The 12,735-nt window shown below is 46.6% G+C and overlaps 1 protein-coding gene across 3 annotated transcripts in view; it reads left to right on the forward strand.

The window, feature by feature from the left end:
• The window catches only part of NOL4L (nucleolar protein 4 like), a 121,597-nt gene that overhangs the window by 62,578 nt on the left and 46,284 nt on the right, over nucleotides 1-12,735 (forward strand). The window lies entirely within an intron of this gene.

Below are 12,735 nucleotides of genomic sequence, written 5' to 3' on the forward strand. Positions count from 1 at the left end.
GTGTACAGCTGGTCTCCTTGACAACCTGAGCATGTGTACGCCAAGGAGGGCGATGGCTTCGCAGTCAGCTCCAAGGTGATGGAGCAGGACGTGTTCAGGTAGCGTCTGGGGCCGTGGCACCCAGTTTGAGGATTTCAGCTGATTGGCATGAGTTTCTGCTCCCTCCTGAGGAGGAGGTGTGGTGTCTAAAGGGCGAATGCAGTAAGCTTTGCCCTGGCTGGTAGAGCTGTTTGCGACTCTTTGTTTCTCACGTCCTTTCACCCGAGGTTGTCTGTTCTATGATGGTTTCTTCCCTAAGAAACATTACATAATCAAAAATAACATCAATGGGGGAAATGGAGTTGGGGTTTCTAACTCACGACGGCAAGGATGTTTTTGTACAGGGATGCCGGGAACAAGGGTATTGCTCTTGTTATAAAATCTAAATGCCGCTGTGCAGGTTCAGCATGAGATCTCCTCCGACTTTCACTGCAGAGTAACTGATGGCCTTTCTTTTCCTATAACCATCCACACTGTCCTGGGCACCTGGTGTCTCATACATTCTTATCACCAGTCGGTCTGCCGCCACCATAAGTGAAGTTCAGAGGCACTCGAACTGCCAAACAGCCGGGGAGTTCAGCCCCCTGGGTCTTTCCTTCCTACACGATGGCGCTAGACCCAGCTCACCACCAAAACCAAAACCAGTAATGCTCAGTGTAGCCCAGCTGTGATCCCTCGGCAATGGATCCTGTTATGTTTTGTTTGGTTATACAAGTTCTTACTGTCTGCAGGGTGTTACGACTGTTGGTTGGGTGCATTAGCAAGGGTTCAACCATTCAACAAATATTTATGGAGCCCCGCTCCATGAGCCACGCTCTGGGATGAGCAAAGACAGCACCATTCCTAGCTCTTCTTATGATCTAGGGGGACACAGATGCTAATGAAAAAATCACACACAAATGCCGAGCTCATAGAAGGTAGTGGTAAATGATTGTGCATCACGGTGTAGCTGTGGCAAGTGCCAGGCAGGACACCTGGTGCTGTGAGTATTCAGATGGGCATGGGGTGAGGGTGGACCGAGGCAGGGATCAGGAAGGTTTGCCTTAGAAGAGGATGCTTGAGCTGAGATCAAGATCTAAAGGGAAGAGAGCACCAGGCTGAGGAACAGTTTGTGCAAAGGCCCTGTGGCTCCAGGCAGGACAGTGCTGGCAAGAATGTGAGAGGCTGGTGTGGCTGGTGCAGGGAACGGGAGGAGTTCTATAGCTGAAGAAAACGGGGAAAGCACAGAGTTGGGCACATAAGCACTTGATGGGTATCTGACTGAACTGAAGTTCATGAAACGAGATGAATAAGTTGCCCTTGTGAAATTCAGGCTGCTCCCAAAGAAAGGGAGGATGGTAAGAAGGTGTCTGTCCCCAGGGTGATGCCAGAGTCCAGTCGGGCCCGGGGCTGGGGCTGAGATTAGGGTGGCCTCAGTGAACAGTGGAGTTGACTGTGTCTTCTTGGCCTCCATTCCTCGTTTCCCAGATGGAGGCCCTCTGAAAGTTCCTGGCTTTCTCCAGTGTGCTGTAGGAGATGAAAGGTGCAGACACTTGGCGGGAGAAGCAGCGTCCCAGCCCGTGCCTAGGGCCTTTCACGTGTCCGCCTCCAGCGCTCCACTCACAGCAGTGAGCTCTGCAGGCCTCAGCCTCTCAGCCAGCTCCATTATCCCTGCTCAGGCGATATCCCAGGCACATGGCAAAACAAGAAACCACATTGCTCACCAGATAAATAATCTGCAGCAGCAAGGAAGGGCCAAGGACCCAGAAGTCTTTGATTCTTCAGCTTGAGTTGTAACTAAAAATACATAAACTTGAATTGGTAATTTCTTCCTGGAGTGCAGCCAGAGCAGGGCTCCCCTTGGGGTGGGCAAATGGCCCCCTGTCCAAATGCCACCATGGGACTGGCTCTGCTGCTGTCAAACCCTACGTCCCAGCACAAGGCTCTGAAAGTGGTTTCACTCCTCGCAGCACCACTCTGACCCTGAAATGCCAACAGAGGACACCTGCCGTGTTTTGCAAATCACTTGTGTAGGCTACACAGAAAATAAACTCAATTCTAAAGTAACTGGAGCTGGGATAAATGATAGTTTAGTAGTGCTGAACAAAGCTCTATGTCTAAAAACTCTGGGTGAGAAAAAAATCTAAGAATTCATTTTTTTCTAGCATTAGATGTCCAGGGGACAAATAGTAAGGCGAGTAGAACATTCTCCTCTCACTTTAATTTGAGCAGACAACAAACAGGTGGTGGGGTTTGCTTGTGAACTGGGCAGAATCATGTTCCCTTTTGTCCAGTTGTGTCAGATTACTGTGCTGAGAAATGGATCTTTCTCTGCAGAGGATATAGGTGATATGAAAATCCGATAACCATATTCACACAAAGGAAAAAGATTCTTCTTGAGATCTGACCCAATGCAGCAAATATTTAAGGTGTCCTCAGCATGCAAGGCATTTAGGGGTCAGACTGCACCCTCCCAGGATCTCCATTCTAAGACACAGACCACCCTCCCCCCAGGAGCTGTCCTTGCGGTGGCCACATTGAGCTGATAGTGGGAGAGAGTAGCCTGATAAAATTGGGGTTTTTTTTCCCCTTACTTGGGAAAACAGTCATAAAGATATAAAACTGAAATCACATTTCATTGTACTGGTGATGAATTCATTTTTCTTCTAGGGGTCAGGGTGAGAAGATTTCATGAGATGTGTCTATTGTCTTGGAGAATGTTCCGTAGCATTCTCTGATAAGATGGGGTCCCAGGGAGGGGTGCAGGCTGTGTTCATAGGGCCAGAGGCAGTTAGCCAGGGCCATTCCCAGCCGCTGGGCTTTCAAATCTCCTTTCGGGGCTGAGTGCGAGATGCACCAAGAGGAGTGCTGGTCTCTTCCTCCCCTGGCCACCGGTTTTGTTTTCTGTTTCATTTGATGTTCTTTCATACTTTTAAAAAAATTACATGACTAACACATGGCCTCAGGAGCCAAAAAGCAAATGCACAGTGACAAAAATCACCATCATCCCAGCACTCTGATCACTGTGAATATTTTGGTGTCCACCGTTGCAGACTATTGAGTAGAAAGAGAATTATTCTGTACGGACCATTTTACACCTGCTTTGCTCTTCCGGTGCTGATTTCCCGTATTATTCAGCCCCTTTTCCCTCTAGGCCTTGACATTTCCACCTACGAGATAAGCTGGTTGTATAGTTTTTCTGTCATTTACTCAGTCCTCACCCGTATCCATCCATCCATCCATCCATCTGTCCATCCTGCACCTGAGCCGGCAGGGTTCCAGGTGCTAAGGAGACAGTGGTGAACAGAGCTGACTGTTCAGGGTCTCTGCCCTGCCAGCTCTCACAGTTCAGTGACAGAGACAAGGAAAACGGAAATCAGCACTCTGGGGTCTGTAGGAAGAGCTTAGAGGAGGAACAGAGGAGGGACAGGGGAGCGAGCAGGGTGGGTGCTTTTTCAGGCAGGTGGGTTATTAATCAGGCACCTGTTCTGTGTCCAGTACTTTACACACTTTACCCCTCGTCCTCACAGCTCAGCAGGGTCACGCTGTTATCCTCATCTGGAAGGTTCCATAGCTGAGGCTCAAAGAGGTCGCAGACTTGCTCAAGGTCACACAACCACTAACATGAATTGAAACTCAGATCTCTTCCATTCAGACCTGTGCACAAGCCCTACCTCTCCCCACACTTCCTGGATGAGGACCTGCTCGTTAGAATCTGAGGCAGTACTGAGTGCTGGATCACCGGCAGGGTAGTGGAGAGAAAACGTCCTCGGCAGAGAAGCTGGCAGAGCAGGCAGAGAGCTTTGTTTGGCTTGGGAACTGGGAACCGCCTTACATATACGATGCTCACGGAAATACAGGGAAGAAGGATTTGTTAGGGGGCCAGGGTCGGGTGGGGTCGCCCCCTACCTTGTGAATGCTCAGTTATCTGCAGGGATACGTGTATAATTTGATATCCACATTATGGGTGACGTTATCCTGATCTTTCCTGAGATCGCAGTGTTTGAACCAAGACCCCGTTGTAGAAATCAGAAATCAGATCCAGATCCGAAGAAGAGAGAGAAGAGAGACAAATCATCCATATTCCTTCCCCCGACACATACTTTCATTTTATACAAGCAGAGACTGGGACCCCCGGGAGGTTCAGCAACTTTCCCAGGGCAACCCCTGGCTCGGCTCTTTTCTGGTTCCCACCGCCCTCCTCACCCTGCCCCCACTCCTTGCTCTGTCCAGAGCAGGGAAGGCTGTCAATCAGAACCTTCCTCCCCTCCACTCTCTCCAGTTCTCGGAGCAGCGCTAATGTCCCACTAATGGTTTTAATGGTTCTCCCAGCAGCCTGTGAAACAGTGCGCTGCTCCATTGTTTAAACCCGCATGATGGAGGCTCTTATTTGCCTCCATTAACCTGTGCCTCCCTCTCCTCTGCTGCTTTCTCCTGGCCCAGAGTTTTCCTGGGTCCTGGAGGTTGGGGGATGGGGGGGCAGGTCTCCCCTCCCCCTACACACGCGAGGCCTGCAGGGTAGCCCCTGCCCAGAGCTCTGGGGTCTCCAGAGCCCTGGCCCTCTTGCTCCTCTCAGCGGGCCAGGGTGGAGCAGCACTGTTCTCAGCCAGGATTCTAGCCCATCCACTGCAGACCCTGGGGTCAGGCTGACAGTACCAGTTCTAGTACCTCCCAGCTGTGTGACTTTGGGCAGATTGCTTCACCTCTCTGTGCTTCTTTTTCCTCATGTTACTTGAGAGTAATAACAATACACCTACCTCACAGTGTTATTCCAAGAGTTCAATGACACAAAGCAGGCTTCGTGCTTAGCACAGTGCTGGGCACCTTAGAAGCATGGAAGAAATCTCAGTGACCTCTGCTACTATTGATGGTAATGTTATTATGCAACTTCGGTTTATCAGACACAGTGACTGACCTTGTCAGAGAGACCAGGGCCACCAAGATGAATAAGACAGCGTAGTTGCTTTCAAGGAACTCTTCGTAGTAGAAGGGACAAGATAACAGTTGTGGAACTGTCACCCAGCACAGACAACAGAAACAAGGAGAGACCAGGAAGCTGCCAGGCAGTTCAGGGGACACTCACTTATTTTAAAATGAGATTTGGACCAGCAAAGAATACCCGGGTGAGGGCAGCTGAGGGGTAACAGCTCCAGGAGGACCTGGGCTGGGGAAGGCCAGGGTCAGTTTGGGGAAAGGAGGAGAAGGAAGGAAAAAGAAGCGGCAGAGGGGCCTCAGAGCACGTGCCTCTCTTGGAAGTGAGGCCAGCAGAGAGCCCTTTCCTCAGTCGGCCCCGGGGAGCCAGGCGAGCACTTGGGCAGGAAGCGAGCACATTCCAAGTGCGGAAGTTTCTCAGGCTCCAGCTCCCTTATTGGAGAAGGAAACAAGCCCACTCCACAGTTACTTTTCTTTTAATTGTGGTAAAATATATGTGACATAAAAATCACCATTTTAGCCATTTTTTTCCATTTTTAAATTGAGGTCAGTTTACAACATTGTGTCAGTTTCTGGTGTACAGCATAATGTTTCAGTTATACATATACGTACACATATTCCTTTTCATATTCTTTTTCAGTATAGGTTACCATAAGATATTGAATATAGTCCCCTGTGCTATACAGTGGAAATGTGTTGTTTATCCAGTTCTGTGAGGATTTCCTTGTATTTCCAATTGTAAGAGATATTCTGCAAAGATTAGTAGGTATTCTGTGAGAACTGTTCCATACATTTGCTGTATTCGTGGGAGAGGATGAACAATGCATCCTTCTACTCTGCCATCTTGACAATCTCTCCCTAACTGTACAGTTCAGTGGCATTAAGTACACTCACAGTGCTGTGCTATCATTACCACTGTCTACTTCCAAAATTTCTTCATCATCCTAAACAGAAATTCTGTAACCATTAGGCAATAATTCCCTATTCTCTCCACCCCCAGTCCCTGGTAACCACTGTTTTACTTTATGTCTCTATAAATTTGACTGTCTAGGTCCCTCATATAAGGGGAATCACATAATATTTGTCCTCTTTGTCTGGCTTATTTCATTTAGCATGTTTCCCAAGGTTCATCTGTGTTGTAGCATGTGTCAAAACTTCATTCCTTTTTATGGCTGGATAATATTCCATTGTATGGATAGACCACATTTTGTTTATCCCTTCATCCATTCATGGACATATGAGTGGCTAGCTACATTCACTTTGTAATCTTTTGGACCAGATTGTGGGACAGGGAAAGATTAAAACAGGGATCTGCTCCTTCTCTTTCTGAGTCTTACCCCTTTTTGTGGCTTTATTTTCTCACTGACATTCTCAACCTCCTTCTTGCTCAGAAGGACCCCAAGAAAATGGGCAGACCCAAAGAAGAAGCACAGTTTATGGGTTACAGTGAGAGCCTGTCACTTACTTAACAGTCCCTAACTCACAGGACTTTTACCTGTGGGGAACCTGTGAGTGCTGACTCTGACCTCCAGATTTAAGCGCTTGATAGCAATGCAGCCCAGGTGAGGTGTGAGCTCAGGGGAGAAATAGCAGAATGGGAACTTTGCCACGTCCACAGCTGTGGCTCACCATGTTGTATAACCTTTAATGTTTTCTTAAGGAAGGAGAGGTTTGGGTGTGTTTCTTGAAAATTAAGCAATAATCTTCATGGAATCGAAATAGAACATATAACTTCTAAGCCACTAGAGAAAAGTAAAAGAAACAAAGAAAACTTGATCAGTCCAGCAGGAGTAATTAAATGAGGGCATAAAAGAAGAAACAACCAAAAAGAGATATAATAAATAGAAAACACAGGTAACCTAACAGGAACAAGATCAAACCCCAGTAAATCATAATAAATGTAAATTGGTTAAATTCCACTACAAAGAGTCAAAAAGGCTCAGATGAGGCCTTTTTGATGGTAAAATCCATTTGATATTTACAAAACACTTTTTAAAAGACACAAAAATGAAGATGAAAACATAAGAAAAAAAAGATATTGCTATTAATGTCAAACAAATTCAAGGCAAACATACTCCAGGCAAAAAAAGCATTACATAGGCAAAGTGAGATATTTTATGTTAATCAAAGTCACCGTCTCCCAGTAAGATTTCAGAGCCTGTTGACCTCAGAGGCCTGCCTCCGAGGGGAGGTTGAGGAGGGCAGCAGGTCCCATGGACACAAAGAGTACCTTGAGCTTCATTGTGAGAGGCAGCATCTTTCTTTCTCAGCCCTCAGCATCTTCCCCATAGTCAGTCTCTTCACCTTTGCAATTTTTGTTACTTTCTATAACCACCTCTCTAGACCAGTATCTTTATACTTTGGGCATCAGTGTCTGCTCTCTGGAAATGTGCATGGAAGCAAGATGAGGGATGGACCCTGTGGAACTTGGGAGAAAGTGGGGTCTGCTGCCTTAGCTGCCTGGATTTTAGTCCCTCTCTTCCTCTCCCCACTGGGCCCACCCACCAAGGTATGATGGGTCCACTTTCTCAATTCCCAGCTTCCTCCCCTTCTTCCCAACTCCTGGCCTTCCTGGTCCACTTCTGGCTTTCTTCTCTTGCTCTATTTCTTGCCCCTCCTCCTCTCAGACATCCCCAACAGTCCTCTGGGATCAGCCGGCCTGTTACTTCTATGCAGCTGAGACAAGGAGGCCTAGCTTGCCTCCAGAAGAGCTCAAGAAGGGTCTGAAATGCCACTGGCCCCATTTTCAAGATCTGAGAATCCTTAGCACAAACCTTTTCTCATCTCAGTAAATCCCTGGCACTGCCGAAGGTTTGTACTGCAGCAAGAAAAACAAAAAGCCACTGAAATACTGACCTTGACCAAGGCTGATGTTTGGATTTCTCCCAGCAACGAATGATCCTTGGAACATTTCTGCTGTGAGATGTGCAGATGGGGTAGCAGCTCTCAGGTTCTACCCGGTGCCCTTCAGGCCCTCCCCCATAACCCCAGAGCAGCTAACCCTCAGAAACAGCTTCTCAAGCAGCCCTTTATCTTTTTTGTTTATTTGTATGCATTTTTATTTTTATCGATAAAATACATATTTTACAAATCGTACAGAAAAACAGCAGATCCTTCCCCAGCCTCCCCACTTCAATTTCTACCCTTCAGAGACGGTGTCTTTTCTTTCTTATATTTTAGCTATCTCTTCTGGAATTTATCTCCTATTTCTAAATAACATATGATCACACTGCTAGTTCTTGATTTTTCAATTTGGGCTATTTTGGTGGTTGTTTAATTCCTTGCTGTAAGAGATAAGTATTTACACTATTACACCCTCTCATAAACACAGGTATTATTTCTCCTTCCTCCATCCCTCAGTATTATCTATACCTCCCTATTTAGATAAATTATTATATTTATATTATTATGACTATGTAGGTTATTCATAGCTGAGCCAACTAGCCCACTGTGGTTACATTTTCTTTCTTTTGATTCCCCAGAGTTAGTCATTGCCTTTTTCTCCCCAATCTTAGCTCTCTCTCTCTTTTTTTTTTTTTTAATTTTATTGAGTTATAGTCAGTTTACAATGTTGTGTCAATTTCTGGTAGCCCTCTATCTTTTGATCTTGCTTATGGAGTATGTGTTTTGTCATTTTTATTTTTATGTACTCAAATTTATCATTTTTTTTTCTTTAATAGCTTCTGTATTTGAATCTGTAAAAGGCTAACTCTACTCTGCCTCCCTGTTCTCTTTTAGTATTTTCATTTTTTAATAGACAATTTTTTAGAATAGTTTTAGATTTACAGAAAAATTGAGAAGATAGTATAGAATTCCCACATTACTCTCCCCCACTACATGCAGTTTACCCCTATTGCTAATAGCTTACATTAGTATGATACCTTTGTTACAATTAAGGAACCAATATGGATACATTATTGTTAACTAAAGGTTATAGTTTACTTAGATTTCCTTAGTTTAATGTCCTTTTCCTGTCTCACAATCCTATCTGAGATACAATATTACATTCACTTGTCACATCTCCTCAGGCTTCTCTTGGCTATGACAGTTTCCTAGCCTTTCCTTGGTTTTAATGACCTTGACAGTTTTAAAGCATACTGGTCAGGTATTTTGTAGAATTTTGGCATTTGCCTGATGTTTCTTCTCAGTATGAAACTGGGGTTATGGGTTTTTAGGAGGAAGACCACAGACACCGAGAGCCACTGTCACCACATCATATTACAGGTACATACTGTCACCATTATTCAGGACTGTTGGTGTTGCCTTGGTGTCAGGTCTCATCAGTGTAAAGTTGTTCTTTTACCCTCTCTATACCGTGCACTTCGGAGAGAAGTCAACAGGTGCAGCCACGCCTGAGGAGTGGGGGTTATAATTTCTCTCCTTGAGGATGAAGAAGCTACATACATTATTCGAAATTCTTTCACATGGGATATTTGTCTCTCCTTCCTCATTTTTAAATTTATTCAATCATTTATTTATACAGCTATTTATTTCATACTTTGGGTTGTAATTGTAATTCAATACTGTTTTATCTATTTTGATGCTCAAAGTTATTTCAGTTTTGGTCACAGGGAGATCTTTCGACATATCCCCACCGATTTTTTTTGGGGGGGGGTGTTTTTTGTAGGACTTCGTTTTGTTTTAGTGTTTCTTTACTTTCTGGCACTACAAGGTCCTCCAGGCTCATCTTATATATTTTCGGCCCCAATCCTAGAATCAGCCATAACTCTAAGGAGCTCTGACTCCTTTTATTGTAAAATCATATTGAAAACCAAGATCTGGGTACTCAGTGTGCTTATTGGTACTGGAGTATACTTTCTTTTAGACGCACTCAGCTGATAGAGCAAAAAAAAATACATGTTTTCATTTTTCGTATTTAATCTTCAATCCATTTGGGATTTATCCTGGTATATTCGGAGATAGAGATCCTGCTTTACCCCTCTGTGTCAACATGATTTGTTAAAGGATCTGTTTTCTTCCCATTGATTTGAGATGCCATCTTTATAATTTGCTGAATTTCCATCTGAAACAGAATCTACTTCTATTCAGTCCATTGGTTTCTTTGTCTATTCACGTACCAGCTCCACACTGTTTTAAGTATTGAGACTAAGATGTCTTAATAACTCGTATGTCTAATGACTAAGATGCCTTACTGTCTAGCAGGAATGGTTCCCCTCCTTGTTGTCCTTCTTTTTAAAAGTTCTCTTGGCTTGAAAAAAAAAAAAAGTTATTTGAAAAAAATGTTTAATGCCTAAAAAATTTTGTACCCCCTTCTTGGTGAGGGAGACATGCAGGAGGCACCGTTGATCAGACCACATAAACATTAAGCTGAGACACTTTGACCGCAGGTTTCTGTTCACCCCCAAAACAGAGTGACTGTGAGCCAGGAGCATCATGGTCCCGTGTTGGAATCTGGGGGCTATAAATACTGACAACCCAGTGTGCCCACCCTCCTAAAGATGGTGTCAAGCAAAAATAGGGCATTTCCAAACTTGAGAAGGAAAGTTTTCTGGGAATCCTCTTTTCTGAGAGGACAAAAAGGGGAGTGAGAAGCCCCATTGTCGAACATCTTTGTTACAGGGCATTATTTTAGGGATCAGTATATATCATTGAGAATCCTTGGGGGCTTTCAAGAAACTTGCTGCAGTTTACAAACACTCAAAGAAAATGAGCCTGATGGCTGTTTTGCCAGAACAGCCTGGGTTCAGAGACGTCTCCGTCTCTCTTCTTTCCGCCTGCTTCCCTGAAGCTGTGTGGGAAAAAAGCAGAAAACAACCAACATCCTGTCTCCAAAGCCAGTGGCCTGATGGAGTTGGTAGATACCCCGAACCTAAACAGCTCATTGTCCCCATCAGCTCCTAAAGTCTCAGTCCCCTTCCAGGCTGCCAGATCCACCCCCACGCATGTGAGGATGCTGATGTGGCCTTTCGACTTCATTATCCGGGGAAAAATTAAATGCATGCAGTGCCCATAATTTACTGGTGCAGGCAGGAGAGCTGCCTGGTGCCCAGAGCAGGATCCTGCATGCAGAGCTGGCCTGGGGAGGCTTTATCTATGTCAAGGGGAAAGGCGGGGCAAGGTCAGGAGCTGCTACCTGGGCCTTCTTAAATGGGGGGCAGCTCTGTCTTCTCGGTGCTGTGACTGTGAACCGCCCCTCCAGGCACCCTGGGTGGCTGACTCCCTGATCCGTCTCTAAGAACAGGAGAGACCCAGCAGGAAAGAAGGCGTCTCTCTCCCGGGTTGGGCAGGAAGGAGCAGCTCAAAACATGCAGATGGTCACTGAACCGATGGCTGACCTTGTGACCCCCGACTCTGGGTCCGGCGTGAGACCCAGATGGGCCTTCTTGTCTCGTGGCCAAGTCCTGTTGTGTGCTGTTATTTCTAACAGCGCCTCTCCTGCTCCAGTTCTCGGAGGCTCTCATCTCGAGCTGGGGGGATATCTTGGGCGGGCGCTTTCTCCAGCCCTTCCTATCTTTTGTCCCATTTTTTTGAGGACAAGACCCCTGGTGGCTTTGTGGAGCCTTCGGCTTCAGGCACCGCAGTGCAGGCCGCTGGGCTCTGGCAGCCAAGCAGTGAGCATCATGGCTTTTATGCAGCTTCTAGACCCCCCAACCCTGCGAGCCTGATGGCTCCTTCTCAGGTGGAGCCCAGATAGGTCTCGGCCCCCAGCAAAGAGCTGCTCCAGGAGACCAGACCCCACTCAGGTGGGTGGGTAGGCCAGGGCTTTGTAACCAGACCTGGAAAAGGCAGGAGGGCTTCAGATGCTTCAGCAGCTGATGTCTGGAGATCAATTAGAGATAATGGCTCTGGGTGGACTCGAAGAACTATGGCCAAGATTTTTCCTGGTTGTGATTGTGTTTACTTCATTAACGGGCCCCCTTTTTTTTTTTTCCTGAGGGTGGCCCCACACAGTGTCACACTGTGAGTTTGTGCCTGCGGCTTCACTTAGCTTACAGGGTGACCGGGCATCGACCCCCGCTGGGCTGGGAGCTCCCCTGCCTCCACTCAGATGAAGGAGACAGAGGCCCACGGCTTCTGCTCACAGCCCTCCAGACCCCTTGCCCTCCCTGCGACCCTGTGTTTGTATAATTTTTCAAAAAACTCCTCCTCCATTCATTCAAAAATCATTTAAATACCTCCGATGTCCCAGACCCTGTTCTGAACACAGGATACAGCAGTGAATGAGACAGACAAGGAGCCCACTCTCAAGGAGCTCACAGGCTGTAGAGATGACAAATCAACAAGGAAAAAAAAATACTCAAAAGTGAGAAGTTTGGGGCAGAGTATTAAAATAGGATCTGTTGATAGACTGTGCCTCTCGGTGAGAAGGCCTCTCTAAAAAGATGGCATCCGAGCCCAGACCTGAATGATAAGAAGTGGCTGGCCCTGTGGGAGAAAGTCTTTCCAGGTGGAGCCGACAGCCAGTGCAAAGGCCCTGGGGTAAGAATAGCAAGGCGGAGCTAGAACAGGGGGGCAAGGGACATGTGCTTGGGATAAGCCTGAGCAGCCTGCAGAAGACAGTGCCCCCTGGCCCGCCTGCTGTTACACATCGTCGTGTGCAATGTGGAGCTTCAGAGCCCACCTTCCTCGGCCAGAGGGGCAGGGGCTTAACTGGGGGTGACAGCAGGTGGAGAAGAGCCCCCGAGAGAGCCCAGCAACTCCAACTCTAGGCGTGGCCCTGCCCCGCACCAGCTGTCTCACTTTCACTTCTCCACGCTGCAGCTGCCCTGTTACTGGAACAGCAGGTTTGGGTCAGACTTCAGTGGTTTTCAAAGTTTGCTTTTT

Source organism: Camelus dromedarius, chromosome 18 (assembly GCF_036321535.1).
Source record: "Camelus dromedarius isolate mCamDro1 chromosome 18, mCamDro1.pat, whole genome shotgun sequence".
NCBI lineage: Eukaryota > Metazoa > Chordata > Mammalia > Artiodactyla > Camelidae > Camelus > Camelus dromedarius.